Below are 27,059 nucleotides of genomic sequence, written 5' to 3'. Positions count from 1 at the left end.
ATCGTGTTTCTAATTAACAGTTCATTAACGATTCTTATCTATCTATTAAGAAACTCTTTCATGCATGGCTTTGAGCAGAAAGCAGTTCCTTTGATATAAAGTTCACTGTATTTTCCTGCTTCCAGTCTCCATTGCACAATTTTAAGGTAAAGATATCTAATTCACTGCTTTCTTTTATGAAGACTCATCTCTTGTTCATTCTTTTAGTTCTGTATTACTTTACATGATTTTGAATACTCTTTTTGTTAGCTTAGCTCTTCCCTTTTTATATTTAACTTGTTTTCTAATGACACAACGGACTGAAATTGTTCTCTGGACTTTCTCAAATTGCTATTGTGAGCAATGGTGTCTACAATTTTCATTGTGACGAAGAAAGACAGAGGGAGCACTTGTTAATGAGACCAATTCGATAGAGGAGTTCACAGTAGGGGGAAGAAGGCACGGGCTAATTAAGACACTCAATTTATGTGATATAGTTTGATTAGACGCGAAATTTAAAATTTTTGATCTTAAACATTTGTGTGGCAATACAAAAATTAACTTACATTGGTAGTTAAAAAAAAAAATTAGAAAGTTACATATAAGGTGTCAAATACTTTTAATGATATGAGATCCTTTAGAAAAATCATGTGACTTCGCCCAAAATAAACAATATCACGTTATGTTAAAGGTATCTTTAGGCTAGTTCAGCCCTATAATTGGTATGAGAGCCTATAGTTCGACGGGACGAGTATGGTGATGATAGAGTAATAGCGTGAGGCTGGATTACTTCCCATTACGAGCTTAGAGACGCACACAAATAAAAAAGCTAGTTGCAAGCTTCAATTGCCACAAATACTCTCACGATGCGGAGGGTAAACAATGAATCTTAAAAATTGACTTGTGGATTATGGTAGCGCCAACATGAAACTTAATTTGAGGGAAAGACATGCAAATCCTTGTGAATGCCCACGTGAAACTTAGGGCGTTTTGGTCTTTCATTAGGGATGTGTCTTCCAAAAATAGGTAGGGCATGCTATGCTAACCCGGAGGAGAAATTAAAAAATAATTAGATTTACAAATGGTCATTCAAAAATAGTCACAATTTCAAAAATAATCGAATTTTAGCCACTTTTCATGTAAAGATAAATCTAAACCAAAACATTATTCAAAATCCGGAAAATACTCCAGCATAATATACTGGAGTTCCAGCATAAGTATACTGGAACTCCAGTATATTATAATGGAGTTCCAGCATAAGTATACTGGAACTCTAGCATATTACAATGGAGTTCCAGCATAAGTATACTAGACCTTCAACATAATATACTGGAGTTCCAGTATAATATGCTGGAAGTTCATACACAGATGCTCCAATCTCCAGTATATTGTGCTGGAACTTTCCGCGTGTTGGAGTTCCAGCATAATATGCGGGAAGTTCATACACAGGTACACCAATCTCCAGTATATTATGCTGGACCGGTCCTTGTTGCAGCAAAATAGTGACTATTTTTTATTGACTTTGTAAACTCTGACTATTTTTTATTAACTTTGTAAACTCTGACTATTTTTAAATAACCAGTCCGAAAATTGACTAACTCATACTCTTTGCCGTAGTGTGTTGACTGACTCTTTGCCCCATTATTAAAGCAGTCGGCAGCTGTTGTAAGTTCAATTCATATTCGGTGCGCGCGCGTTAATTTGACAAAAAAACATTAACAGCTTATTGACACCTCATTCTTTTATTTTAAATTAATAAGTGCATGATATATATTTTTACACAAATTTTTATCACTTAACTATCGATTAATATGCACTCAGTCGGTTCTAGTTTTTATGTCTTTTTTTTTTTTTTGTTTTAAATTCAGTTTAAAGATCGTCCTTCTATATTTTGTAAGTTCTTAACTTCATCATTTTTCATTTATCTTGATTTTCATTAAAATTTACAGCATTGCAGCTGGCGTGCCGACATTCATGAGGTCGTTAGAAACCGTTCGTTCTTGATGTTCCCTGCATATGTTATGAGGTAAAGTAAACAAATGCTTTTACGTCTTTAACATTAGTTATACTTTGTTAGGCGGAACTAGCCTATTAGGTGCGTGTTTGATTGAATCCGATCACTTTTGCTTAAACAATATATTTGCACTAGAAAATTTATTAAATATATATAAATATTTAATTGCTAGCCCAGTAATTAAGACGAGCTATTTTTTGCACAGAAGCCTATTTTTCAAAAGAGTGGGGTACTGAAAGCACAAATTTCCAATCATTGTGGGATTGAATATCTGAATCCGTGGACAGTCAGTTAGTGTTAAATCTGAAAAAATTAATAACAGTTGAAAAAAAAGGTAGTAAAACCATTACAGAATACAGCCAAAAATCCAGGTCCCTGAATAAAAAATTTGTAGGAATAAAAAAATGTACCCTCGTGTATACAGTTGTCCAACAACTTTCTTCCTCCGACTTCTTTAGCCACTTCCGCATCTGTCGTATTCGGGAAAGCTTGCTTCGTGGCGGAGCATTTAGCAATGCCAGCAACCCATAAATTTCTAGTCCGAACTCTGCCTCTGCTGGTTATTCCATTGCACAAAAATAGAGATATAAGTTTTACATTGTGTGGTGTGTAAAAATAGAGATATATGTTTCCTTAGTGATTCGTTTTTCAACATTTGGTTATCTCGAATTTTTTGGCCCCTTTCCTTTATTTTTCCTGAGTCGAGGGTCGGTCAGAAACAATCTCTCTGCCTTTTAAAGGTAGGGATAAGATATGTGTACATACTACCCTCCCCAATCCCACATGTGGAAATATACTGAGTTTGTTGTGGTTGGTTATCTGGATTTTTTCATCAAAAGAGGGAAAACGACTTTCATCACATGTGGGAAGAAGGTTTATTTAATCAAATCTAGTCTTAGTGCACCTCCACCGTTAAACAGTAGGTAATAAATCTTTTATACAGAGAAAACATTTCATGTTATTTCTTAGATGAAAAAGTAGGAAGATAAGATGTGCAGACATTTTAGATGAATTGCTGCACTTCTGAAATGCTACATTAGAAGTTTATTAGGGCTACTTGGTAGCTACTCCATCCAAATCTTAATTCATGCCTATAAATAAGGCTATATATGTCCTTCAAAGACGATCTCAGCAATTCCATAAACTCTCGGAATATGCACAATAAGATCTCCGAAATTTCATGAAACTCTTGGAATATTCATTAAAAATCAAAGATAAATTGGAGGGAAGAATCAAGGGATAAACAGAGTTGTAAACAACTCATGCATAAATTTGTTGCAAACAAATCTCATAATCACAAATTTACATGAATCTGTAATGCAAAACGTGTAAATTACTCATGATCCACAATTGAGTCTAATGCACATAGACGAAGAAGCAGTTCTGATGCATACTTTCCTGCCCAATCAAAGAACCATGTAGCAGCAGCAATTAAAAAGCATACAACCCATAGCTTCCAGTTCAGTCGCGAACTGTTGCTAAATATTGGTGCTACCTCAACAAATGCCACCTGCAAAATAAGAGAAAATCCAGCCGCTGTCCAAAACCAAAAATTATAACCAAGACCGTTAAAGACGTTCTTCTTCTCCGGCTCTCTGGCACAGAATATGTTGAGCAATTGGCAGAGAGCAAATGCATTGAATATTATGGAATTAATCTCTTGACCGCTGATGCCGTGGATGGCTTTTCCTTTGCATTGAAAGGCCACAAAGATGCCAACCTGATAAGTAACTTGAATTATTATGTTCCTCCACATTGCCTTTGTTATTAGTGGTTTACGTCGTCTAATTACTAACATTTCATCCTCCACTCCTGAGAGCAATGCTACACCTCCAGGAAATGTAACAAGAAAATGGAGCCAGACTAACTGAAGAGTTGTTAACGGAGCATCCCCCGTAAACATAACTGAGATCAAGTTTATTGACAAACTAGCAAAAGTCAGAATGAGCTCAATTTGGATAAGTTTCCTCATATTCCCACTAATAAATCTTCCAAACTTGATCATACCTATCAGGTAATCAAAACTCCAAGTATCTATATACAGGCCAAAGTCTGCCTTTTCGATTACCAAACCATCAGCTATGCATTCGCCAAGCACATGAACCACTTTGCCTTTTAGCTTCAAACACTTTACCAGAAGCAGCTTGTGAGTAAGGGAGGAATTTCCCATTATGCAGATTCTATCTACTTTCTCCATCCTTTCCTCATCAGTTAATTGATGAAAATCCTCACCTTTAACCACCAGAGTATCGTCGGAGTGAAGGTTATTAACCAACCCAGCTTCACGGACGACGTTTTTAAGTTCATCAACATCATCTTCTGAGACAAATATGATCTTCACTTCACCTTCTGTGAGAGTTTCAACAGCATCTTTGACAACTTCCTGATGATTCTCCTGTGCTAACCAACCAGTCTTTGCGGAACAAATGATAGTAACTGACGACTCTATCTCGAGGAGCAATGCTATATTAACTTTGGAATAGTCCTTGTTTGATACTATCTTCCCTTTCCAATACGCAATTGCTATTGCTACAACGAGAGGTAATCCTTCCGTCATCCCCACCAGTGAAACACAAAGCAAGGTTGTCAATTTGGATTGATCTCTAACAAATTTTCTGATGGAATTTACTATCCGTCTAAATTCAACTGGTTCTTCCTTAGTTTCTGGTCTCTGTCCGTACTCATTATCTTTCTGCCCGAATTTAAAGCGCACGAACAAAACCACAAGGGTTAGAATATTGATGACAAGCCCAATAACATGAATCGTGGTGCGCAACTTCTCAAAACAAGCACCAAAACCGAAAGCTTTATGCGAAGTTTCAGCTATTGCTCTTCTCATTCTTTCAGTCCATTCTGCCTCATCGCCAACAGACGATGTCACTATCATCTTAGCATAACCCTTAATCACTTTGGAACCAATTAACAAAAATGGGTTCTTCTCACTGATAAACAACTTCACATCATCATCATCGTTATCTCCTACCTCTAACGCTTCCCCACAATTAGAAACAAATAACCCATTTGCAGGGATTAGGTTTCCTCTTCTTAAACATATTATATCACCATAAACAAGATCAGAGCATTGAACCGGACCCTCGATTCCTCCTCGAATAACATGGACCTCCTTTGTCTCCCTCAGTATCTTCTTTTTACGCTCCTCCATCTTCTTCAGTAATTTTTTTGTTTCCCAATACATCCACACCAACTTAAACTTTACCAGTCCGAGTACGGATAAAAGCAGAATCAAATTGTCGAACCAACACTTCTGTATCCCTTCTTCGAAAATTCCAAAGCCAAGAGAAAGTAATGCATTCAGTGCAAGCAAGAAAATCGTCCAGCCTTTGAGTGCTTCACGCAAGAAGTGGAAGAACATGAATACAGGAGGTACACAAGTTTGAGGAAACTTGATTGTTTCGTCGTGCAGACGCATATTTTTAGGGTCACTAGCAATTCCATTTTCCAGGTGACTATCCAATGCTTCTGCAACTCCAATGACTCCTCCGAAGTCATTAAGCTCATCCCAGTTCTTCTCTTCGACGATACGATTAATGTTATTCCTTTGAAGAACTTGCAGCTCAGCACAAGTTTCATCATCCAGAGGCTCATGTGCTGCATCATCAGTAGTTGGTCCGCTTTCTAAATCCTACAAGAACAACAGAAATAAGTGATCAACTACTTCACCGTTGCAGAAAAATAAGGAAAGAAAGAGTTTCAAATCTCCATGTTAAGTAGTGGTTATAAGTATTGGGGGTGTCGATGTATCTTTAAAAACAGGCTAAACCGACAGAACCGAGCCGTACCGAATATATTTTTATAAGATCGTAGGTGTTTATATATCTATAGCTATACCGATAATTAGAATAGGTTTTTAATTTCATAACTTTTATTGACGACAGTACTAGATATTGATATATTTACTTATTTAATACTAAAGAAAAAGATCAAAATGATAAGAAGTGATAGGGGTGGCGAATATGAATCTTCTTTTGAAGAAATATGTTTGGAATATGGCATTATTCACCGAACAACTGCCCCTTACTCACCGCAATCTAATGGAATTGCATAAAGAAAGAATAGAACGTTAAATGAGACGATGAATGCCTTGTTAATAAGTTCTGGTTTACCTCAGAACTTGTGGGAGAAGCTATTCTTACAACTAACTGAATACTCAATCGGGTTCCCCATAGCAAAACGCAATTCATTCAATATGAAAAATGGAAAGGAAGAAAACCCAACTTAAAATACTTTAAAGTGTGGGGGTGTTTGGATGAAGTACATGTCCCTAAACACAAAAGGGTAAAAATTGGACCAAAAATAATTGATTGCGTTTTCATACGATATGCAACAAATAGTAAGGCATATCGTTTTCTGGTTCATAAATCAGAAAATCTTGATATTCATATTAATACGGTAATTGAATCAGATAATGCTGATTTTTTTTAGAATATTTATCCGTATAAAAAGGAATGTGAGTCATCTAAGTGAAAAATCTAAGCGACCTCGGGAAGAAGCAAAGGAAAATACTTTTAGTGAAGAAAATCCAAGACGTAGTAAACGTCAAAGAACAACTACTTCCTTTGGACCAGATTTTCTGGCATTCTTGTTGAAAAATGAGCCTCAAACGTTCAAAGAAGCAATGTCTTCCTCGGAAGCACAATATTGGAAAGAGACAGTCAATAATGAGATAGAATTCATATTAAGTAATCATACTTGGGAAATGGTTGATCATCCTCTAGGAAATAAACCTTTGGGTTCTAAATGGACTTTCAAAAGGAAAATAAAAGTCAATGGTACTACTGACAAATATAAGGCAAGATTAGTTGTTAAAGGGTTTAGACAATGAGAAGGTCGTGATTACTTTGACACATACTCGCCGGTAACGAGGATTACATCTATCCGGGTGTTAATAGCATTAGTCGCTGTGTATAGCCTTCAAATTCATCATATGGACGTGAATATAGCCTTCTTAAATGGAGATTTGGAGGAAAAAATTTATATGGAACAACCTGAAGGGTTCGTAGTTCCCGGAAAAGAAAAGAAGGTGTGTCAAATTGTTAAGTCACTTTACCGACTAAAACAAGTACCAAAATAATGGCATACGAGATTTGACCAAACAATGTTGTCAAATGGTTTCAAGATCAATGAGTGTGACAAATGTGTTTACAATAAGAATACTCCAAATCAAATAGTCAATATTTGTTTATATGTGGATGATATGTTGATAATGAGTAACGACATTGCCAACATAAATGCTACTAAGCGTATCCTTACTAGTAAGTCTAATATGAAAGACTTAGGATTGCCGATTTAATTTTGAAAATTAAGATCCTTAAGACTCCTAAAGGTCTAGCTTTTTCTCAATCTCATTATATTAAAATGGTACTTGAAAAGTTCAAATATTTGGAATTTAAAGTGGCAAGAACGCTAATTGATTTAAATCATACGCTTGTAAAGAATAAAGGTCAAACAACAACTTTTACACTGTGGGGTTTGGGGAGGGTAGTGTGTATACAGACCTTACCCCTACCTTGTGAGGATAGAGAGGTTGTTTCCAATAGACCCTCGGTTTAGGAAAGCATAGGCACCACATTAATAAAAATATAGACAAGAAGGGACATACCATAAAGCCATATAAAAACAGAATAAAAACAACAAGACAACAAGGTGATCAACAATGAAAGAAAACAACGGTTAGGCATAAAAACCTACTACTAATAAAAAACGAGACTGTGTGTCAGTACTACTATTATGAACACTCTAGACTACCTACTCTACTACCCTAATCCTGGCCTCCATACCTTCATATCATAGGTCATGTCCTCGGTCAGCTGAAGTTGCGACATGTCTTGCCGAATCATCTCTCCCTACTTCTTCTTTGCCCTACCTCTACCTCTCCGTAGGCCCTACAATGTCACCTCTCTATACACCTCCTCCCCACATGACCAAACCACCTAAGCCTCTGCTACTGTTATGAACATTCTAGATTACCTACTCTACTACCATAATCCTCGACCTCCATACCTTCCTATCAAGGGTCATGTCCTCGGTCAGCTGAAGTTGTGCCATGTCTTGCCTAATCACCTCTCTCTACCTCTTCATTGGCCTACATCTACCTCTCTATAGGCCCTTCAATATCAACCTCTCATACCTCCTCACTGGGCCGTCTGTGCTCCTCCTTCTCACATGACCAAACCACCTAAGCCGCGTTTCCCGCATCTTGTCCTCAATAGGGGTCACACCCACATTGTCGCGAATAACCTCATTTATGATCCTATCTAACCTAGTGTACCCGCAAATCCATCTCAACATCCTCATCTCTGCTACCTTTATCTTCTGGACATGAGCGATCTTGACTGGCCAATACTCAGCCTCAAACAACATCATTCATCTAACCACCACTCTGTATAACTTACCCTTAAGTTTCGGCGGCACCTTCTTGTCACACAAAACACCGGAAGCGAGTCTCTATTTCATCCATCCTGTCCCAATACGATGTGTGACATCTTCATTAATCTCCCTATCCCCCTGAATAATAGATCCAAGGTACTTAAAACTCCCTCTCCTAGGGATGACCTGTGAGTCTAGCCTCACCTCCTCTTCCCTTTCTTGAGTCTCGCCACTGAACTTACACTCCAAATATTCTATCTTAGTCCTGCTCAACTTGAAACCTTCTGATTCCAGGGTCTGCCTCCATACCTCTAATTGCACGTTCACACTATCTCACGTCTCGTCAATTAATACAATATCATCTACAAATAGCATGCACCTTATGTCGCTCCCCATTTTCTAGCAAAAGCGGGTTTTGATGTATGACAATTCTTTTAAATGGGTATAAAAGGAGCAGAGTCACCACCTAATGATTTTTAAGTTGCGTTAGGGAACCTTTTTGCAAATAACTCGGTTTGACTAGTCAACGCCACTAAAGATCCGGTAAGGGCTCAAATTACATCAAAAAGAAGGTGTTAGGCACTCTTCAAGGTCCACAACTGTGGGTCCCTACCAAACTTTAAAACTATGTGAATTATGTAATTAGGCTAGGTAATCAAATAAACAAATGAAAGTATAGAATTCGAAGAGTCTTATCATAACACATTGAGAATTGGTACAAATTTTTAATAATTAAGTTTACAAATACATTGGTCTATGTTAAATGACTAAGTGTAAATAACAAGTATCTAAAGAAACTGGGGGGGGGGTTTCTTAAGTTTTTTAGCCTAAAGGATGACCCCATAAATAATACTTCGCACCCTTGAGGTAGGGGTTGCTCATATTATTCAGCGAGCACAAACTATCATCTCTTGCTACCCAATTACTATGTTGAAGTTGTTTACTTAAAAGCGCTCTAATTCAATTCTAAGCCGCGTCCTATGCATGCATTACTCGTCACACACTTATGGTCCAGGAGGCTTTGGACCTACTACTTTGGTAGTTCTAGACTTTCCTTAGGCTACTCAAAATGAGAATACTAGGAGCTCATTCAAAACAAATAGGACTACACATAGTCAACACCAAGGTCTCAAATTCACCTCCTCATATAGACACGCATGCAGGCTATCAATTAGGTAGACAGGTATAGCTTATACTAGCGATGTTCAGATTATTTAAACGGACATCTATAGATATGAAGGTTTGGAGTCAAGGCATGTTAAATTGTTCAAGACCTATAGGTAGGATCTCTACGTGATTCTGATTTCCAGTATTATATATAAGCAGCGTTCAGGCGAATTAAAACATTGTAAGTCCTATAGGCATGTTTTCTAAACAATTCTGGATCCGAGTATTATATGGGCAGTGCAGTAATTTCTGGACTATCGTATATGCAAATTGAATGTTGCAAGTTCTATAGACATGATATCTAATCGTTTCGCGTAAATAGGCAATGAAACAATCATAATTCTGAATTACTAATGCTGGTTTTATAGGCATGCGTCCTAGGCATGCGGCAGTGTAGTAAAAACAATGGGAATAGTCGATTAAAATATTAGAATTCTATAGACATGATATCTTGATGATCAGTGCACTAAAAGTAATTGTAGTAGTTGATAAATTGATTATTAGAAGTCATATAAGCATGGTATCTAGGTAAGTAATAATACTGCATTGTTGCGCCCTATAGACATGTTGTCTAAGAGTGTCGAATAGTAGACATGGAAACAGGTATAGCAAATACTGGACCAACATGTTTTGACAAATGAAGTGTGTGTGTGACTCCTATAGGCATGATTTCTATCAATGTATAGAAATAAAGCATGCTAAACAAGAACAACAAATAGAGCGCATAGACCCAATAGACATGCTCTCTACCCTTTTATGCAAGAATAAAGCATACCTATTTTCCCTTTTTACTAATTCCTCCATCATTTAGTCCATGAAATGCAAGTATGTGGTGATATCAATCGTTTGATAAAGGAAACAGGTGATTCTTAGTCATATATGAGGACGAGACAAGACAAGGCTTAGTCTTGTATGAGATGAGGGTAGTGCTTAGCCCTATACGAAGAAAGGAGATAGTGCTTAGCCTTATGTAGTGTAGCAGAGACAGTGTTTAGTCTCATGCAAAGAGAGGAAATGTTTAGCCTTATGTAGTAATAGAGGAATTGCTTAGCCTCATGCAAGGAATGGAGATAGTGGTTAGTCTCAAAGGAAGGCAGTGTTTAGCCTTTTGCAAGGTGAGGGAAGTGCCTAGCCTTATGCAAAAAGTGGAGACAATGCTTAGTCTCATACAGGGAGAGGCAATGTTTAGCCTTATGCAATGGTAAGGGCAGTGTTTAGACCTATGCAAAGAGTGGAGACAATGCTTAATCTCACGCAATGAGAGGCAATGTTTAGCCTTATGCAATGGTGAGGGCAGTTTTTAACCCTATGCAAAGAGTGAAAAAAAGGAAATGAGACAGTGCTTAGTCTTTTGCAAGGAAAGGCAATGCTTAGCCTTATGCGATAATAGAGGCAATGCTTAGCCTCACGCAAGGAATAGATCAGTGTTTAGTCTCATGCAAAGAAAGGCAGTGCTTAGCCTTATTCAATGATGGAGGCATTGCTTAGCCTCATACAATGTAATGAGAGCAGTGCTTAGCCCTATGCAAATTATGAGGGCAATATTTAGCGCTATGTAGATGTAGAGGCAGTGTTTAGCCTCGTGCAAGTAGAAGGGTCGTGTTTGACCCTAATGTAGATAGTGAGGGTAATGCTTAGCCTTATGCAAAGAAAGGCAATGCTTAACCTTATGTAATAATGGAGGCAGTGCTTAGCCCCATACGAGTAATGAGGGCAGTGCTTAGCCCTATACAGGTGAAGGCAATGCTTAGCCTTATGCAATGAAGGAGGCATAGCTTAGCCTCATGCAAGTAATTAGAGCAGTGCTTAACCCGATGCAAATGATGAGGGATGTGCTTATCCCTATGCAAGTAATGAGGGCGGTGCTTAACCCTATGCAGAGGAAGGTAATGTTTAGCCTTATGCAGAGGAAGGCAATGTTTAGCCTTATACAGTAACGGAGGCAGAGCTTAGCCCCATGCAAATAGGGGAAGGCGGTGCTTAGCCTTATGCAAGAATGGAGGTAGAGCTTAACCTTACACAAGCATGAAGGCAGTGTTTAGCCTCATGCAAGTGGGGGAAGGCAGTGCTTAGCCTTATGCAAGAATGAAGGTAGAGCTTAAAATCATGCAAATTATGAGAACACAATGTTTAGCCTTATGCAAGCAGAGGAAGGCAGTGGTTAGGCTTATGTAAATGAGAGAGAGCAATTCTTAGCCTTATAAAGATGAAGACTTTGTGCTTCGCGGTGTATATCCCTACACAGGTGGTGGTCTTCGCGCTTTGGAACGTATGTCTGTTGAGAAATTCTTGACGATGTTGTACCTATCATTCATTTTCGAAGACATTGATGATACAATCCCAAATTTTGGGGAAACTCAAAATTTTGCCCCAGTTTCATCTTTGGAAGGAAATGAAGTTTTTGTTGTAACGAGACTGAACCCAATCTACATATCCCCTCTTATAAAGAAAATCGGGTCAAAACATAGTTCATATTTGAAACTTATAGAATGACTTAAGAGTGCAAGATTATATGATAGGATAGTTCTCTATTGAAGGTTCAGGTGAATGCTCCAAAAGAATAGCGTGTGACTAGAAGATCGAGCTTAGAAATAACAATCTTAGAAGAGTATCGCAGGTGGGTTGGTGGAGATTCGTAGAGTAACATATATCACTTCAGTCATATTGACCATTGAGTCTTCCGTTTTCGGGAAGGTCTCTATGATTTGACAGGTACATGGAGATTATGACTAACGATCTGAAACTTGTGCAAATATTTTAGAATTGAACAAATAAAGTACAGGAGCAAACACAAGGGTCTAACATACTTGGATTTCAAATCTTATGGCTTGGATGTAAAAGGCACAAGATGAGCAAGACACAAGACCATAATGTTTGAACAGGATTAGGTCACATTTGGTTGCTAAGACAGAATTGAATTACTCAGATAGAGCAAAGATTGATTGTATGAATGAGGAAAATGTCCTATCTTCTAACAAATAGAATATTATGCCAGTTTGGCAAAAGTCACTAGAATACTTGAGTATTGTATAAGTTGGGACACAATACGAAAACCCAAAAATAAAATTAGCCAGACAATAGCCCTAAGCATGATATGGACTGAGTTGAATAGAGGATAACAACAACTAAAGTGTAAAACATCTCATTTTGAATAAATTATACCCATATAAGCAAAGTTGAGATGCAACATCATTTGAAAAAGAAATTATGTCATTAACTACAACTGATTATAATGATAGATCAGTCATGTTATGTAATCAATGGATGAAATACTCCCGTTAGGCAAAATAGGAGATTACGCCTCTAGGATGGGAAGATAGTTTGTTCAGACCCAAGATTCGCATGATTTGAGCCTAAAAATATAAGTCTAAGAAATGCCTTAGAATTGATTGTTTTAAGCGTGGAGGAGATTTTGAAAAATATGTCTTGAGTACTTCGAAAAGAATAATGATCGAATATATATATATAGATATAGGAGAGAGAAAATAGATACACATATAGAAGTATGAATAATACTTTATGAGGATAGCACGAGAGAAAAGGATGCCCTGAATGATTTAGACCAACTCCTCCTAAATTAGAATAGTTTGAGACAATAAATAGTCAGCATATTAGCACACGCTTCTCCAAATAATGCACATAAAGTATGAAGTTTCACTCAGGATTGTAAAAATCCTATTAGACTCTGGGCAAGGTTATCTGAATGAACTTAATATACCAAGGGTATTCATCCATCCTAGGTTCAATATGATGCATGCACATTTTCAATTAGAGTAGGCTTCTAGAAAGTTCTAGACTGATACTCTCAAGCGGATGACTCGAGAGAAAAAGGCACGGGACCGTTGACTGCATCGCGGATCGACTAGTCTACCGCTAATAAGCCTTTTTGATTTGACAAAAGTATTTACCAAAAGCGCGGACACTCATCAAGCGCCGCTATTTTGATAATAGGCATGAGTGAAATATGATGTTGAAAGCATGCTTGTGAAAAAAGTGATAAAATGTAGTCAAGTAGTTCACATGGTGAAAGCATATAATTGTAGTATTAAATAATACGATAAAAATAAGCGAGAGGGAAAGGGAAAATAGTTAGCATAGTTCACAAAAAATTCGAAAACATAATTAAATAAAGCGAATAAAGGAGACATGGAAGGGAGGTTCATGATATAGTAATTTTGAGCAAATAATGGCACGGGGAAAGGGAGGTACATGAAAGAAATCGAACAAGCAACCCAATAATCCACACAAGTAAAATTCGTTATGGTAAGAGCCTAAGTATATCCCCAGTAGAGTCGCCATGTTGTCGCACCCCGTTTTCTCACGAAAGCGGGTTTCGACGTGTGATAACTCTTTTAAATGGGTATTAAAAGAGAAGAGTCGTCACCTAACGATTTTAAGGTGCGTTAGGGCACCTTTTTGCAAATAACTCTATTTGACTAGTCAACGCCATCAAAGATCGGGTAAAGACTAAAATTTCCTCAAAGAGAAAGTGTTAGGCACTATTCAAGGTCCACAACTGTAGGTCCCAACCGAACTTTAAAACTATGTGGATTATGTAATTAGGCTAGGTGATCAAACAAATAAAGGAAAATATATAAGCCGAAGAGTCTTATCATAACACATAGGAAATTTGTAAAAATATTTAATGATTATAAGATTACAAATACATTGGTCTATGTTAAATGACTAAGTATAAATAACTAGTATATAAAGAAAAGGGGGTCCTAAGTTTTTTAGCCTAAAGGATCACCCCGTGCAACATAAATAATACTTTGCAACTCCCTTGAGGTAGGGGTTGCTCATATTATTCAGTGAGCACAAACTATCATCTCCTGCTACCCAATTACTATATTGAAGTTATTTACTTAAAGGCGCTCTAATTCAATTCTAAGTCGCGTCCTATGCGTGCATTACCCGTCCCATGCTTATGGTCCAGGAGGCTTTGGACCTACTACTTTGGTAGTTCTAGACTTTTCTTAGGCTACTCAATGAGAAAATTAGGCATGCATTCAAACAAATAGGACTACACATAATCAACACCAAAGGCTCAAATTCACCTCCTCATATAGACATGTATCCACACTATCAATTAGACAGACAATTATGGCTTATACTAGCAATGTTCAGATTATTTAAACGGACAACATAGATAGGCAGGTTGGACTCAAGGCATGTTAAATTGTTCAAGACCTATAGGTAGGATCTCTACGTGATTATGATTTTCAGTATTAAATACAAGCAGTGTTCAGGCGAACTAAAACATTGCATGTCCTACAGGCATGATTTCAAAGTGATTCTGGATTCTAGTATTATATGGGTAGTGCAATAATTTCTAGACTATCGTATAGGAAAATTGAATGTTGCAAGTCTTATACATTATATATAATCATTTTGTGCAAATATGCAGTGAAACAATTGTAAGTCTGAATTACTAATGCTGGCTTTACAGGCCTGCGTCTTAGACAGGCGACACTTCACTAAAAACAACGCGAATAGTCGATTAAAGTATTAAAATTTTATAGTCATGATATCTAGATGAGCAGTACACTAAAAATAATTGAAGCAATTGATAAATTGATTATTCTAAGTCTTATAAGCATGATATCTAGGTAAGTAATAATATTGTGTTGTTGTGCCCTATAGACAAATTGTCTAAGAGTGTTGAATAGTAGACATGGAAATAAGTATAGCAAATACTGGGACTAAAAGCAATTGAAGCAATTGATAAATAGATTATTAGAAGTCATATAAGCATGGTATCTAGGTAAGTAATAATATTGCATTGTTGCAACCTATAGATGTGTTGTCTAAGATTGTCGAATAGTAGACATAGAAACGGGTATAGCAAATATTGGGACTAACATGTTTTGACAAGTTAAGTGAAGCGGGTGCGTGACTCCTATAGGCATGATGTCTATCAATGTACATAAATAAAGCATGCTAAACAAGAACAACAAATAGAGCACATAGACCCTATAGACATGCTCTCTACCCTTTTATGCAAGAATAAAGCATACTCGTTTTCCCTTTTTACTAATTCCCCCATCATTCAATTTTTACAAGCTATTACAGATCACTTTAAATAATTAGAGGCCCAAATACAAATAACCCAATAATACATCTGGGCCTTCAAATAGGTTTAGGGCTCATGTGGACTGCAGGCCTAAACTCCAAGTGCAGATAGTATACTTCTAACCCTCAAGACCAAAGGCAAGCCCAACATACCAGACCCAAATGATTTTGATGATTAGGCTAATGGATGTTAAATTAAACCATACATGTAACAGAACTACCCTTAAACTATAACTAGCAACCATTCTAATCAAGGGCATATAGGCAATATCATGCTTAAATTGGGACAAACATATAAGACACATATGAGGCAAGCTCATGCTTATCACCAGAAACAGAGTTTAAGAGCAATAGGATTATTTCAAACAAAGTTTTAAAATAGGTTTGGTCCAGAGCTATCTTAGAGAGAGTTTCAGGTAGGGGTTTGAATGTGAAAACCTAGTACTTCAATAGGCAAGAGCAAGTGGGATACTACCTTAGCATGAGAGCTTTAACATGAGAGCCTAAGGATAATAACTAACTCGCAGAGCTTAACATGTGAAATGTTCGGGTAAATACCAATTACCACACAAGGTTTTACATCCAACAGGTGGGCATTCATAAGGAAAGCAGGCATCACACGAAGAAAGATGAAATAGACTAGGCATATGTTGGATTTCACCCTAGAAGCCTTGAACGATCAGTGAGTACACAACGTCAAAGCAAAGAAACAAGTATGCCTAGGAATGGTAATAATATTAGCATATATAATTCATATAATCACAGGGTGACTTCAGGGAAGTAGGAGGATGTACATGAAAGTCTTAGCAAAGACACATTCCAATAAGTTCTGGGCATGCATTAGTCCCCTAAGAAGATCTAAGTCATGATAAGCAACAGACCGGTTTACACTAATACATGAAGATGAGAAATTAATCAGACTATACACTTATAATGAGCATGCACTAAGGTTGACATATTAAGCTAAGTACTTAGACAGTATCATCGCAAAACTTGGAGAGAAATAGCAAATTATACATAGAGGATTCAACATGTAGAGAGAAATTTGAGCAAGAACATAATCACAAAAAAGGGTTTTGGAAACGCAAGGTAGCCATCATGAATCAACTTAGCTATTCTCATGTGAGTTAACATCAAAACTTGCATAGAATTGAAGCTAGTGAAACTACAGAGTAGTGCTAGAACAAGCAGAATTGTATACGAAGTGGCATAATATCAAAATTAACTCAGAGAAATCCAAATAACAGTAGTGCACATAATACAAACAAAAGGAGTAGAGTTACGAGGGTACAAGGCACTAACCAGTTGCAAACAAATGAATAAAGAACGAGAAAATCAAAATCTCATAAACAACAGCAATTGCAGGTGAGTGAAGAAAGACCCCAAACCTCCAGTGCTTCAGAGTTCCCAAGAGCCTCGAAACGGACCCCGAGCAGTGCTTGCATTGGAGGAAGATCAACAGAATACAGTGGCATTGGCTTTCAGCAGGCCAAGCGCTTAATTTCAGGATAATATCGAATAAGTGAGAGTGAGGGGATAGTTCATAGGGCGATTCAAGGTCCGTCCAAAGGGAAAATGGAGGAGGCATTTATATAATAGCGAAAATAAGTACCCAAACAAGTAAAAGCTATTGATTAAACACAAATAAGGAAAGAATAACATGCAAAATTAATTAGAATCAATTTAAGAGGAATCCGACAAACCCTGGTTTAAAACGAAGAATGAAAATAGTAAAAATCTCTCTGAATCAGACTCATAGGGCCTTGTAGTGAGTGTATCAAGTCAGAAACATGAAGATGGTACAGAATCGGAGTTGAACGAATACCAACGACTTAGCTTCTATAAATAATCGAGTACCAAATATTTGTAACGTTTAAAAGATGGTAAGCATCTGTGCAAGAATGGAAAGGAATGTCCATGTAATATTGGATTGGGACGGGTTTAAGTTTGAGAGATGAGGAGGAGGGTTTGAAGGCGGCGAAAATGATAAATGGGTCTAGGTTTGGGTTATAGGGATATAAGGAGATGGGTAGATTTATTATGGGCCATTGATCATCTGAGATCAACGGCCGTGATTAAAGGGAAGTGGGGTGGGTCGAGTAAATGGATCCCGACCAGGTTGAATTAAAAAGAGCCCTTTGGTTTGGGCTTCTGGGGGGTCAATTGGGGTGTTAGGCTAACGGTTTAGACCAAATTTGGTCCGAAAATTAGCATGTTTTAGGCCAGTTCTTGAAACCCTTTAAAATTAATTAAAATATCTAATAAATGGTAAAAATAATATTTATTCTGTAAAACTATTTTTAAAATAATAACTAAATATTACAAAAATATAAAATGCTACTTTGTCATAAATAATATAATAAATGCAATTATTTGTAGAATATAGGCCATTATTGCAAAATTATGTAAAGAGCTCAAAAATACAAATATAATTACGTGAAATAAAATTAAAAAATTTTAAAATATGTATGTGGGTGTAAATAATAAATTCGAATAATTAAATCATCACAAATAAATTAAAGGGACAATTAATAAATATTCAAATAATTTAAATGCAAGAAAATTAATTTTAAAACTCTAAAAAATTATAAAAATACTTGTATAAATCTTGTAAATTAAATAATGATGCAAAATGATATTTTGAATATATATACATATTTTAAAAAAATATGAGGGCAAAATTAGGTATCAACACAATGGCACCTCCCCTTGGATGTGGCGCGTTAGTACGTCCATCACCAGAGCAAAAAAAAGGGCTGAGTGTCGGCCCCTGATGAAATCCCATCATAACCGGAAAATGGTCCGAGTCCCCACCCATCGTCCTCACTCGGATCTTTACTCAATCATACATGTCCTTAATCAACCCAACGTAGGCAACATGTACACCACTATCCTCCAAACATCTCCACAAAACCTCAATTGGAATATGCTCGAGTGTTGGGAAGTTTGATGTACATTATGAATTGTACACGACCTGATATAGCTTGTGTGATAAGTAAGCTTAGTCGATATACAAGTTATCCCGACCAAGCTCATTGGATAGCAATAAAACGAGTATTGGGGTATTTGAAATATACCCAAGACTATGCATTGCATTACAATAATTATCACGATGTTATTGAGGGATATAGTGATGCAAAATGGATCAATCAACAGAATCAAAATCCACAAGTGGATACGTTTTTACCATTAGTGGAGGAGCAGTATCTTGGAAGTCGTCCAAAACAGACATGTATCGCCCGCTCTACAATGGAGTCTAAGTTTATATCTTTAGAAAAGACCGTTGAAGAAGCTAAATGGATCCGGAATTTTTTAGAAGATATTTCATTTTGGCCCAAACCTTTGGCACCTATATGCATACATTGTGATATTCAAGTGGAAATAGAAAGGGCATGGAGTGTTATGTAACGGTAAATCTCGTCACATACGACAAAGATATACTACCATTAGACGATTACTCTCTAGTGAAATTATTATAATTGACTGTGTAAAGTCAAAATATAATGTATCAGATCTGCTTACAAAAAACCTAACTAGAGAGGCAGTTGAAAACTCATCAAAGGAAATGAGACTATGGCCGAGGACAAGTCACTGTGGTGGTAACTCTACCTAGAAAACTAGAGATCCCAAGATCTAGGTTCAAGGAGATCAAACAAAGAAAGTAGTGACGGTTCAACTTTGTCAAATAAAATTTTTAGTTCCATTCTCATGATGAATACAATGTTCAATGCCAAAGATAAAACGTTAAGGATTTTTAATGGTTTCTAAGTTTGGTGCGGGGTATATCAAATAGTGTATCTACGGGTTAACATGTTTAGGAATCACCTATGTAAATGTGAAGTGTAAGCCACTTCAAGGAGAATTTTGTAAGGTTAGTTCTCTATACACTTATGAAACCATGTGGTGTTCATAGCTGAAAAGAATACAACAATGAGAACCAAAAACGGTTAAGGGTTTATTGTATGACGTATGGCTATCTAGGTATACACCAGAGTTCGACGGCTCAAAGATATCAAATTTACCGATTGATCGAGTATATCTGACATATGTTCACTACGAAAAGTTCAAAGGGAAACCCACTTATCCAGATGCAATTAATCCTTACTTGCGAATCACACAATTTTTTCATACATATTTTTTTGAATAAACATTCCCCACTCATGTGGGGGATTGTTGGGTTTTTTTAATTAAAACAAAAGAAGTAAATAAAAAATAGTGGGAAATGAAATTTTGAATTAGTTCATTTAATAAAGGAGATTTGTTCCCTATTGGATAGGAAGAGGAAAATTCTTGTGCTTATATATGGAAGCACTTCTTCTAGCTCTTAAAGAGTTTAGAAGAGAGCAAGCTTCGCAACCTTCGCGCCGCCGCCGTCGTTGCTCAGCTCGGCTTCGGATTTGATTGATTGATAATTTTTTGGACCAAATTTAATTTCCTTTTTCATCATTTAATATTTTCTTTTCTAATATTTTTGCGCATGAATTTGGAAATTCGCAAAATTGTTTTTCAACGGTCTAATTTGCGACCCAATATTCCATTGAACAGAAATTCAAATAATTTCTGCGGAATAGATACCTTATCAACAAACAGGCACCTTTGCATCGTTGGGACTCAACTTCGTTGGCTATAAATAGAGAGGCTTAGCCTCATTGTTCACCACCGAAATATGAAAATCTCTCCCCTCTATCTTCTGTATTCTGTATTGTTTTCATAGCAAAAACGTAAATATTTTGTGTGATTTGCTCGGCCATTTAAGTTCGTCAAAGTACTGTGATTTGAAGTGCCACTATTTAGTTAAAACTTATGAGTATACGTTAAGGATGTTATGAGTTAAAAACTCATGTAGCTTAGCTAGTGGGGCTATTAGAAGTGGTTGAGTGAAGGAAGAAGTACCTAAGTTGAGATTGTAGTTTTTTCGTATATAAATGATGAGATTTTAGTTTTCTCGTATATAAATGATGCTGGAAACTATGAGGATAAGTACTTTCAACCAGCCAATCATTTTACTTTGAAGACATAGAGGAAAATATACTTCTCCGGGCTTCTTCCTACTTGGCTTACATAAAATAGCAATAATACATAGGTATTTATAGGTTTTCTTTAACATATATACCTAGTCTGGTACATATATATCTTACTTTAATTATATTCTTCTCTTTTCTAGTACATGAACTAGCTAATAAACTAATTCGTGTATCACACAAATCTGAGTAAAAAGTCTTTATGTTTCTTTAGACACAAGGTTCCATTTTCCAAATTCAGCAAACATTCCTTTTGTCTTTGTTTCTCTCTTCTCGAGTCTTATCAAGCTAAATCCAGTGATATCAAATTCACTCCCTTAAATCTTTCTTGTACAATATGTTTAAGTGTTTTCTCTTATTCTGTCAATTGCTTCAACGTAACTACCGTTCACAAACATCATTTACTTGATCAGCATCAAAGTGCCTACCTCATCCTTAATTTATACTCTCCATCCCATATTATATGACGCACTTGTTTTTAAAATTTTCTAAAATAATGACACCTTTTTATATTAGGGATATTTTAACTTTTTATTCTACCCTTAATGATATTATGTTATAGATACATAAATGTTACAATTTTAAAAGTATCTATCTATCTTTATTTCTTAAACTCATATCACTCTAACACCTTCACATAATTAAGACAGAGGCAATAACATAGTATTTTTTATTTGAGTGTGCATTGAAGATATCAAATGTCCATTGCTCAATATCTTGGCTGCTCAAGACCTTTGAATAGTTGCTCTTTGGAAATGGAGTGGATTTTAGAGGAAAACCAGTCTTATCTAGCAGTAGGAAGGTGTTCGTTGTTGGAACAGTATTCTAGCTAGATTGAAGCAACAACAACAACAACAACCCAGTATAATCCCACAAGTGAGGTCTGAGGAGGGTAGTATGTACGCAGACCTTACCCCTACCCCGAGGGGCAGAGAGGCTGTTTCTAGGAGACCCTCAGCTCAAGAAAGCACCAAGTGACGATATATTAGTACTATTGATAGACTTATAATATAATAACATAAAATACGTAACATACATAAAAGAAATTAAAATAGCAAAATAACAGCCATATAAGAGAATATAGGAAATACGAGAGAGATGGAAGGTAAACTAATATCCAGCGTATAAAGCCCTGCATCAGTAGCTAACCAGTAGTATCCTAAGCCTAACTCCTAACGGGATAGTCTCACTCTAGAGCGCTGTATAGATATTCACAACTTCCCCCTAACCTTCAACCTTAATGTTCGACCTCCACAATTCCCTGTCTAGGGTCATGTCCTCAGTAATCCTAAGTCGCGCCATGTCCTGCTTGATCACCTCTCCCCAATACTTCTTAGGTCTCCCTCTACCTCTCCTCGTACCCACCACCGCCAATCGCTCACACCTCCTCACAGGTGCATCAGTGCACCTCCTCTGAATGTGTCCGAACCATCTGAGTCGTGCTTCCCGCATCTTGTCCTCTATTGGGGCCACGCCCACCCTCTCTCGAATATCTTCATTCCTATTCTTATTTATCCTTGTATTCCCGCACATCCACCTCAACATCTTCATCTCTGCTACTTGCATCTTCTGGATGTGTAGGTTCTTAACTGGCCAACACTCGGTACCATACAACATGGCAGGTATAACTACTGCTCTATAAAACTTACCTTTTAGTAACGGTGGCACTTTCTTGTCACACAGGACTCCCGTCGCTAACTTCCACTTCATCCACCCCACCCCTATACTGTGTGTGACATCCTCGTCGATCTCCCCGGTCCCCTGAATAACTGACCCAAGGTACTTGAAACTACCCCTCTTAGGTATGACTTGAGATTCAAGCCTCACTTCTACTCCCTCGTCCCCAAATTTGCACTCGAGGTATTCCGTCTTCGTCCTGCTCAATCTGAACCCTTTAGACTCAAGGGCCTGTCTCCAAACCTCTAGTCTCTCATTGACGTTGTATCGGGTCTCGTCAATTAGGACTATGTCATCAGCAAATAGCATGCACCATGGCACCTCCCCTTGAATATTATGCGTTATGGCATCCATCACCAGGGCAAATAGGAAAGGGCTGAACGCCGACCCTTGGTGCAACCCTGTAACAACCGAAAAATGCTCGGAGTCGCCTCCTACTGTCCTAACCCGAGTCTTAGCTCCATCATACATGTCTTTAATCACCCTAATGTATGCAACCGGGACCCCTTTAGCCTCTAAGCAGCTCCATAAAACCTTCATAGGTACCCTGTCGTACGCTTTCTCTAGATCGATTAACACCATGTGAAGATCTTTCTTCTTATCCCTGTATTGTTCCACCATCCTCCTAATAAGGTGGATAGCTTCTGTGGTGGATAGCTTCTGTGGTAGATCGCCCCGGCATGAACCCGAACTGGTTGTCTGAAATAGACACCGTCCTTCGCACTCTCATTTCAACCACTCTCTCCCAGACTTTCATGGTATGACTCAGTAATTTGATACCCCTATAGTTGTTACAGCTCTGGATATCACCTTTGTTCTTATACAACGGAACCATTGTACTCCACCTCCACTCTTCAGGCATTCTATTAGTCTTGATAACATTAAACAACCCAGTAAGCCATTCCAAGCCTACTCTACCCACACCTCTCCAAAGTTCAACCGGAATTTTGTTTGGCCCGGTAGCTCTGCCCCTCCTCATCTTACACATTGCCTCCATGACCTCATCGACCTCAATGTCCCTACAATAACTTAATTCATGGGGGTTGTCCGCTTTCCTCAATTTACCTAGTGTAATATCCTGATCCCCTTCTTCATTTAGAAGTCTATGAAAGTAAGACTGCCATCTCCTCTTAATTTGGTCCTCCCCCATTAAAACTTTGTCGTCGTCATCTTTTATGCACCTCACTTGGCTAGATTGAAGGGAGGAGGAGAAAAAGAGACCTGACCTATGGTAGACTACAACATGCTATATATATATATATATATATATATATATATATATATATATATATATATATATATATATATGTACAACAATATGTACATGAGGAAATAGCTACTTGCCTGGACATAATCGCTCGTGGGAGGAGATGCAGATGGTGTTGCAGCTATTTTGGCCACGGCAATGAAACGAACAAGTACCAGGATTCTAAGCCAAGACTGTCTTAAATTTCTAACTTCATCATCTCCTGCAATGATCGATTCACTTCATCAATAACTTATTAAGTAGTGACTACTTAGGGGTTAGGATCAAATATTTATAGATATTTAGTGAGACATTTTAGCAAACATACAAAAGTTTTTGCAAAAACTACTGATTTTGGAACCCATAGCTTGTATTCTAGATCCACCACAGGTCGTTTGCCATAGCTTGTGCCCTAAACTTGCACTGTTTCTTGATTTACTTGTCACTGAATTGAAGTGCTTCCTATATAACAACTTTAATTAATTATGTTATGTTATGTTACGTTATTTTTCTTCCTCAGCATGCATGCACTTAATAGTCGATCAGCCGCTTTTTGTAATATTCTAACCCTACCTAAACTCGTATTATCATCAGTAAATGCTATTTGGACCTATCATGCACATTTCAGAATGCAAGTTACTCTCCAAACGTTAGCAAACTACAGTCCAAACCATTTTATATTATAGCAAAGTGCGGTTATATATATATATATATATATATATATATATATATATATATATATATATATATATATATATATGAAAATTGGTTCCGAAAAAGTTTGGCTTTAATTTTATATATAGTGAAGTATTGTTATATTCATTGAGGGTCCTCATGTATCCTTCACGTTTCGCCCTCATTGTTTTCCTTTTTTTTTTTAAAAAAAAAAAACAAAACACACATTTTATCTTTATAAAATTTCGTAGATCTTCACTTAGCTTTCATTTTGAACTTTGAAAAATACCCTCTGGTTTTTACTTTTTACTTTTTACTCCTCCATGTATCTATCAAATGGTTATCCTGAAATTGAAAAATGGAAGGGTTTCAGATCTTTTATACCCTCTATATTTATATGAAGGATGATACGTACTTTTAAGGTTTAACAATAACAATAGCCAATTTCCGCGGACAATTTTTTTCTGAAAAAATGATCGGAAAAGAAAATGAAAAAGAGAAAGTTTCACGGAAACTAGCCTTAATGAGAAGTTGAAATAGTGTTATGCATATCTAAGTAAGTAAAATTTTCACATTTTTAAAAAAAAAAAAAAACCTTTTCATAAAATTTTCACTTTTTTGGAATATGTATTTGGCCATAAAAATTTCAAAATTACTTGAAATTGAATTTCGGAAACTCCAAAAAGTTATTTTTTAAAAATTTCACTTCAGATCACTCGCTAAAATTTTAAAACAGCTATAAATTGTATTCATGTCCAAACACAATTCTAATTTTTAAATAATATTTTTAATTAATTATTTTTCTTCATTTTTTCCCGAAATTTCAGAATTTTTATGTCCAAACGTCCACTTAATGTTGCATTAGATGCAAATTCCACATAGCTTACCCGTAACTTCCTTCCGAAGTAACTAAAAAGAGAAGTATGAAGAATGAAACAAATGAACGCGCTTCTTTTGAAGAAAAGAGCTATATGTTTGATATGGCTGACAAGTCAAAATTGATGTGCTCTCTTAACTAAAATTATGTCTCTAGATTCTATTGAGAAAATAGTATGCATTTAAGTTATATGTATTGATAGTGTAATACTTTTTTTAACATTATTAGTGACTTTAATACGTGATAGAAAGTTAATTATTTGTAATCTAGTTGTTTGTAATAAATTTACCTGTAAATATCGAATAAATAATCTAATTGTAATATTTTTTTTTATCTTGTGCATAGAAATAATCTCTACTTCTTATTCGGGTGGGCGTTCTTCCCTAAAAAGAGAATGGTTTCTTCACATTTGTAATGGGACAACCCGTTTAACCTAATCCATTAATCCCCCAATATTTTTCACTTGTAAAATTATGGACATTATGTCGTGACCCATTTTTCTGATCTGTTTAAACCCCACAAAAAAAAAAAAAAAAACGATCCAATAACTTCTTTGCCATCGTAAAAATGGCATTTCGATTATATAATTGAAAAATAGTTATTATCCTATAGTTTCAAATTATATTTCACAAGTGAAACTGAGGATAATTTATTTTGCAATTACAGTAGCTAAAATGTGATCACTATTTGTGATCTTTTCTTTTCTTTGCCACACCGCTAACTCCGTGTATGTAATGAAATATTAATCAGCGTATTTCAAGAAAATTTTCGGCCAACTTGTTGTTCTCACCTTCTTCATGCTCAGTATGGTTAACAAGAGGCCTGCTCAGTTCTTGAAGCTCCGTGCCATTTTGATCAATATGTGGAGCTGAATTTGCGTCGAAAATCAAATCACTGGGACTGCCGTCTATAGTGTCCTGTTCACCCAACAGAATCAAAAAATAAAATAAAAGACTAGAGGGTTTGTCGTACGGCAAGAGCAGGCCAACCTGGCCTAGTTACAAGTCTCTATAGAGAATCAAACCGTGATCTCGTTGCTGCCATTCGTCATGCAGAAAAAATTGATGAACCAGTGGCCGGTAAGTTCTGGATCTTATAATCCTTTAAGGTCAATAAAATGCAAGCTAGAGAGTTAATTACCAATATATAGCTTTCATATCTTTCATTAAAAGAATTGTGTGTTTGTGATTCTAGCAGTGAAATCTTTTCTTAATGATCAATTGATTCTAGTGTTCTTGATAATACATGCAAAAGTTGTTTGTCATCACTTCACAACTTCAATTTCGCAACAGTTTCTCTATGTACTCATCTTAGCAAGAATGAACTCGACGAGAATTACTGTTATTGTTATGAATATTTAAGATTGATATCTTTTCCCTGTGTGGTGTGAATACAGGAGAAGGCATTTAGCAGAAAAAGGAGCTTTCGCAATAAAATCAAGAAAAGAGGCAGAGAAGCCTCCCCCATGAGGTGAAGATGTTTTAATTTTGAAGTGAAATTTCTAATTTGCATTTGCTTCACAGGTTGTATTTTAGAGTGTTAATTGTAATATCCCTAAGCAGTTAAAGAAATCAGTGCAGAATGGTTGGAGTATTTGAAAGTCATCACATGATCCCAGTTCTCTTAGTCGTGGTTATGGAGCAGCAAACTGTTTGAATCAAGAAAACCGGGAAAAAGATCCAAGAAGTTTTAAAAAAAAGATCATGCAAGCAATTTGGTTTTAAGATTGAGACGTACTAGTTGTTATTGGATTCTGTCTACACAAGGGGTAGAAATGTTGTTGCAATTAGGTCGTAGATTTGGCACCTGAGGCTCAAAGAGGTTTGCAGACCTTACCCCATCCTCCCTCCAAGAACTCCCCATTTGTTCTTGGGGTGACAGCAACTCATGACAACCTCTTGGTTAAAATTGGAGGATACTCACCACTAGAGCAACCAACTCTTG

The 27,059-nt window shown here is 36.7% G+C and overlaps 1 long non-coding RNA gene across 2 annotated transcripts; it reads left to right on the top strand.

The window, feature by feature from the left end:
* LOC104237352 (uncharacterized) lies at positions 1 to 26,828 on the top strand. Of its 2 annotated transcripts, XR_011406739.1 has the most exons (5): positions 1 to 146; positions 1,929 to 2,005; positions 25,866 to 26,194; positions 26,512 to 26,585; positions 26,696 to 26,828. It is a non-coding gene; the product is annotated as an uncharacterized lncRNA (long non-coding RNA). The 2 variants fall into 2 exon arrangements; XR_011406738.1 differs by having other exon boundaries at positions 26,512 to 26,719.
* The last annotated feature ends 231 nt before the right edge of the window (positions 26,829 to 27,059 follow it).

The sequence above is a fragment of the Nicotiana sylvestris genome, chromosome 4 (assembly GCF_000393655.2).
Source record: "Nicotiana sylvestris chromosome 4, ASM39365v2, whole genome shotgun sequence".
Classification (NCBI taxonomy): Eukaryota; Viridiplantae; Streptophyta; class Magnoliopsida; order Solanales; family Solanaceae; genus Nicotiana; species Nicotiana sylvestris.
The sequence above is the reverse complement of the archived record's forward strand: the minus strand, read 5'-3'. Positions and strand labels throughout refer to the sequence as shown.